The sequence below is a fragment of the Amphiura filiformis genome, chromosome 16 (genome assembly GCF_039555335.1).
Source record: "Amphiura filiformis chromosome 16, Afil_fr2py, whole genome shotgun sequence".
Classification (NCBI taxonomy): domain Eukaryota; kingdom Metazoa; phylum Echinodermata; class Ophiuroidea; order Amphilepidida; family Amphiuridae; genus Amphiura; species Amphiura filiformis.
This window is the reverse complement of record NC_092643.1, coordinates 25,956,487-25,962,000: the sequence shown is the minus strand read 5'-3', so window position 1 is coordinate 25,962,000 and position 5,514 is coordinate 25,956,487. Positions and strand designations below refer to the sequence as shown.

Sequence of the window (5,514 nt, the reverse complement as noted above, 5' to 3'; positions counted from 1 at the left end):
TAGGGTTAGGATTAGTGGGTTAGGGTTAGGGTTAGGGGGGGGTTAGGGTTAGGGTTAGGGTTAGGGTTAGGGGTTAGTGTTAGGGTTAGGGTTAGGGTTAGGGGTTAGGGTTAGGGTTAGGGTTAGGGTTAGGGTTAGGGTTAGGGTTAGGGTTAGGGTTAGGGGTTAGGGTTAGGGTTAGGGTTAGGGTTAGGGTTAGGGTTAGGGTTAGGGTTAGGGTTAGGGGTTAGGGTTAGGGTTAGGGTTAGGGTTAGGGTTAAGTGGTTAGGGTTAGGGTTAGGGTTAGTAGGTCAGGGTTAGGGTTAGGATTAGGGTTAGGGTTAGGGTTAGGATTAGGGATAGGGTAAGGGGATTAGGATTAGGGTTAGGATAACCTTAAGGGTGACGGGCTGTCTCTACTAGGTGACGGGCTGTCCCCATATCCATACTTAGAGACAGTCCGTCACCCATTTCACACTTTCTACTTATTTTACATCTTTACCCCGTAATTTCCCTCATTCTTCAGGCCCTGCCCTCTATCGGTGGCTAATTTACAGTTTAAGCTTGTTTGCTATTGTATTGGGAGCAACATTGTTTCTTTATAGGCCTGCGGCGCAACCTTGAACAATATTGTCCTTGAGCTAACGCCCTGTAGCCACCCCCAGCCAGCCCCATACCTCATTTCAGTTTTTAAATTAACAAAATTCTGCTTTTTACATTTTATAGTGTTACTTATTAACTCAAATATTAATTAACTCTCTTAAAAAGTACTTACTAAAGTGAATTTTGATCAACAGAGGGCGCTATTTACTGCCGTATAATTTGATGATGATGATGATGATGATCCTTGACTACTGCGCATCCATTCTTGCGCATGGTCTAATTTGTATCATATATACATTTTAACTGCTTTGACCATTTGTATCATATGTACAAAATAAGATTGAGAATGGGTTGGATGATGATGATGATGATGATGATGATGATGATGATGATGATGATGATGATGATGATGATGTAACGGTACATACCCACAGTTTCTGTAACCACTCTAATAGACCCTCCTGGTGGTAGGTTGGTAGCAAGATTACCAAGTAATGCTTCTGTTCCCTCTGTCAACTCAGCTGGATTGGCCTGAAAAAAAAACCCAATTTCAACATCAACAATAATTGCATGTAAAGGCAGTGAAGTTTTATCATATTAATTTGTCATTCCTTTGCTGCCTAATTCTAGCGATTGTCCCTGCCAATCAGCTATACTACCTATTTCAGGTATTAGTTAAATGTTTAGCCTGGATGTGCAATCATTTGGTAAACGAGGATTGTTTTAGTTTAAAGGCTTGACACCGACCAAGCACACTTTGTGAGAGAAAACTGAAAACATCATGCTGATAGAAGTCTATTGTGATGTGAATTTGGCAGTCGTAGATAATTATTAACCGCGAAAAAGGAAATCATGTAATGTCATTGCCATATACGAGGTTTAAGGTATGCGATATTCCACCCTACAACAACGCACATTGATCTGGGTATCCTCTTTTTTTTTTGTATTAACATAAAAATTGGTCCAATAAGATATTGTCGATTTGAACACGATCACGTGATAGCCATGTTGTTTTATATATGGAATTTTTAACATTATGATTGACCCATCAGACGTACATCAGTTTTCATAATTACTGGTAAAGATACAAATGCTTCCAAAGTGAGTATGTCAAATGCGTCGAGTATATAAAAAGGCATTTATTTCAAATTCCGTGATAGTTTCGCTCTATTACATATAGATATAAGAACGAGATAAATTACTCTGAGAAGTAATGCAATAAATACAAGCCAATGTCGACCGCAAATTGTGTATCTTTATATATTTATTGCTTTCGTGATTAGTAATGTGACGCTTGGAGTAGCACATTATTTAATACGTACATTTACAATCGAAGTATTCGTTTCATCAGAAGAAGTCTGAAAGATAAGTTTGATCGCCATCTGAAAAAAATATTAATAATGAATGAAAGCAGCAAATTTAATGTTAAAAATTGTATATAATGGTATACACACTATATACAACTAAAATTGTATACAATGGTATACATACTATATACAACTTACTGTTATGCGTATTTAGTGGCATTAATCCTCATTAATCCTAAGATTACAAAATCTGATGCATTGGCTGGTATTTCTATATTCTGTTGTTAAGGCTGCGATCACATAGAAGTATACGGTATACAGTATATTCGCTATTCGCTATACGAAATACGCTCATTCGACCAGGCTGAGTTCACATAGGAGTATACTATGTGAACTCAGCCTGATCGAATGAACGTATTTCGTATAGCGAATAGCGTATAGACGAATCCAAATCTACGCATTCCTACACCTGACTAGCAGCCTTTAGTTGGGTAGCCCTCAGCTACAATACACCCAAAATGTGAAATGATTCGGCCTTGGCGGAACTTTTAAACTGGATTCCATCACCCGTTTTACGTCTTCCGCGAAAACACAGGTAGACAAAAGAATGATTAAAGTTTACAACACAATAGGCCCTACAGTTCCCTTCGGCAAAACACACAGCTTCTACATGGTCTATTCGCTGTTGAAGTGACATAATAATCGGATTAACTACACCAAATCAAACGCTACAAATGGATGTACTTGCGAATAAAAGGACTATGTATGAATAGATGCGACGGGATTACCTGCGGAATTATCTCTATTGTATTATTCTATTAACCGTCCTCGTCCTTGCATCTTCTCTAGGTGTTAGGCGGCTTTTATTTGCACAATGGGACGCTAAAGACACCAGGTTGGTGCTAGCGGCTACCCAAAGATGGCCGACCAAATCCTGACCATGACTTGGCTCGTTGGATTCGTCTATACCGTATACTTCTATGTGATCACAGCCTTAACATTATGAATACTATATACAACTAAAACATACTGTCATGTGCATTTAGCATTCATCTTCATTAATTCTTAGATCGTATTAATCTTCTGTTGCATAGGCTGGTATTTCTATACTCTGTTGTTTAACATTATTACACATAATGAAAACTATAATATATAATAAAACATACTGGTGTGTGTTTGAGCAGGGAAGTGACCCGGTTTGAGTGACGGCTTACCTCACTATAGTCTTGTATCAGTTGGATGGTCTCTACCTCTGTTGCATTGGCCGGTATCTCTATATTCTCTTGTAACGCAGCCAGAACGTTTTCTAATTCTTCGGAGCTTTCAATAGCTCTTTGCTCTGTTGTCAAATGTCCATACTATGAAGCAAGTGTTAAAAAAACAATTATGTAAATGTTTATGCCAGAATGTATACGCAGTCTAGTCATGCAACATTTGCATCATGATGAGATATTTAAAGAGTATAATAACAATAGACATGATAGAGGGATACTCACTACGTTGGTCCTGCTTGCAGTATGATGATACGTTGTCGAAACAGACATAGCTGGAATCATCGTTTGCTGACTTGTCGGGAAATGTTGTTGAGTTGTATCAGGATGGGTATCAGTTGTAGTATGGGCTTTACTTGTAACAGGTTGAGCTTCAGTCGTAGTATCTGCGGGTAGATTAGTCGTTTGTGGAATGCTCACTAACATGGTCCTGCTTGCAGTATGATGATACGTCGTCGAAACAGACAAAGATGGACTCGTCGTTTGCTGACTTGTCGGGAACTGTTGTTGAGTTGTATCAGGATGGGTGTCAGTTGTAGTATGGGCTTCAGTTGTGACAGGTTGGGCTTCTGTCGTAGTATCTGCGGGTAGATTAGTCGTTTGTGGAATGCCAGTAAAAACCCAGTGGGCACAGGTTAGGATTTCGACGCTGAATCGAAACCTGATTTCAACTAACCTCTAGGTTGAAATTAGGTTGAAATCAGGTTGAACTCCATCAGGTTGAAGTTCATTTGCAAATACAACGTGATTTCAACGTGACTTCAACGTCAGATGTGCCCACTGGGAAAGTAAACTACTCACATTTCTCTCCTCTCTCTCTCTCTCTCTCTCTCTCTCTCTCTCTCTCTCTCCCCTCTCTCTCTCTCTCTCTCTCTCTTTCTCTTTCTCTTTCTCTCTCTCAAAGCATAAACCCTGGAAGATATCTTCAAGGGTCTTGTTCAAAGGTCGCATAAACACGGCCACGGCTATACTAGGCTCGTGATCTTATACCACATCAATGTCTAGTAAATATTTAGTGTGTTACCTGCAACCATAGCTTCAATGGAGTATTCCCATAGCCCAACACCAGAAGTGATATTTACTATTTGGTTGACCTCTATGGTAAATAGATACCCGTTAACCCATCGGACATTGTAGTTCCCACCAACATTAGATGTTATCACAACAGCTCTATAAAACAACGATCCCTCAAACATCCATCCAATTACATCTCCAGCTTTGACTGTGATGCGTTCATTTTCAGGTACTATATAATTGACTGGTATGTTAGTTTCACCTGCTGGTATGTCATTAATGCCGACAATTTGGAATTCAGTAGTAGAGTTTGCAGTCGGTCTAAATACTATAGCTCGCCATGGTCGTGAGAGCTCTCCTTGATATGTCCAGCTCATAACATGGCCACTACAGAGAAATTGTTGATCTGGTGATACCACCAACCGACCGGAGAGGTATGTACCACCTCCGCGGTCTACTATTAGCCAACCTGTTCTGCAACCATCGGCTGTAAAGAATAAATAAAACAATCAACACATTATAAAGGTCTCATAAACCTAATTGTTTGGTTCTCGTCCGGAGGATTGCAAGGAGGTAAATAACAGGAAACGGCATCCAGTAAATTAATTTGCCCACCAGGTAAATTCAATTTGCCCACTGCCCCAAAATGCCCACCCGGTAAATTATTTTGCCCACAAAAATTGGGCACCATATAATTATCATAAAACAAGTACATGATGACTCTGGAAATCAACTGTGATTTTAAAAGAGGTGTATATTTTCTTACTATTTTGCCAATATTTCAGTTGCCAAAGATTCGTTGACATACCGTCGATTTTTGAAGAAAAAAAATCCAAAGCGGTATGTGTGCTTTTTTTTATACTAAATCCGTAATTTACCTTCAAAGTTATTGCTATTTTTATGTTAACATTTTTGGTAAAAAGGTAAAAAAATACAATAATTGGATTTTCAACCCAAATATATCTCAGCTCATGTCACCAGCAGTATGGTAAAATGAAAATATCATGGTGAGTAGGTACATTTTAACATGGTTACCGAAAATCACTAATTCAGTGTGTGGTCTCTCTGCTATTGCTATACTTATAATATTTTTGTTACCATGGCTTTTGCCACTGTAAATAAAAGTATATACCATTACAGACGCAGCTTAGCAACAGAAAGCATATGAAATGTTATTAGTGTAGAGCTCGATGTGTAGTACTTTTGAGTATCAAAAATTCATTGAGATCGCACACCACTCCACGCCATACATAAATTCTGCCAGTCACATTTCCCCAATATGAAATTTTTTTAAAGTAAAATTTTAATTTTAATTTCACTTCATTAAAGTTTGGCGGAGG

At 38.7% G+C, this 5,514-nt stretch overlaps 1 long non-coding RNA gene across 1 annotated transcript; it reads right to left on the bottom strand.

Moving 5' to 3' along the window:
• Positions 1 to 1,017: 1,017 nt before the first annotated feature.
• Positions 1,018 to 3,241, bottom strand: LOC140136535 (uncharacterized). Its single transcript, XR_011856680.1, has 3 exons — positions 3,104 to 3,241; positions 1,905 to 1,964; positions 1,018 to 1,113 (listed from the first exon to the last, which is right to left on the bottom strand). It is a non-coding gene; the product is annotated as an uncharacterized lncRNA (long non-coding RNA).
• Between the last annotated feature and the right edge of the window lie 2,273 nt (positions 3,242 to 5,514).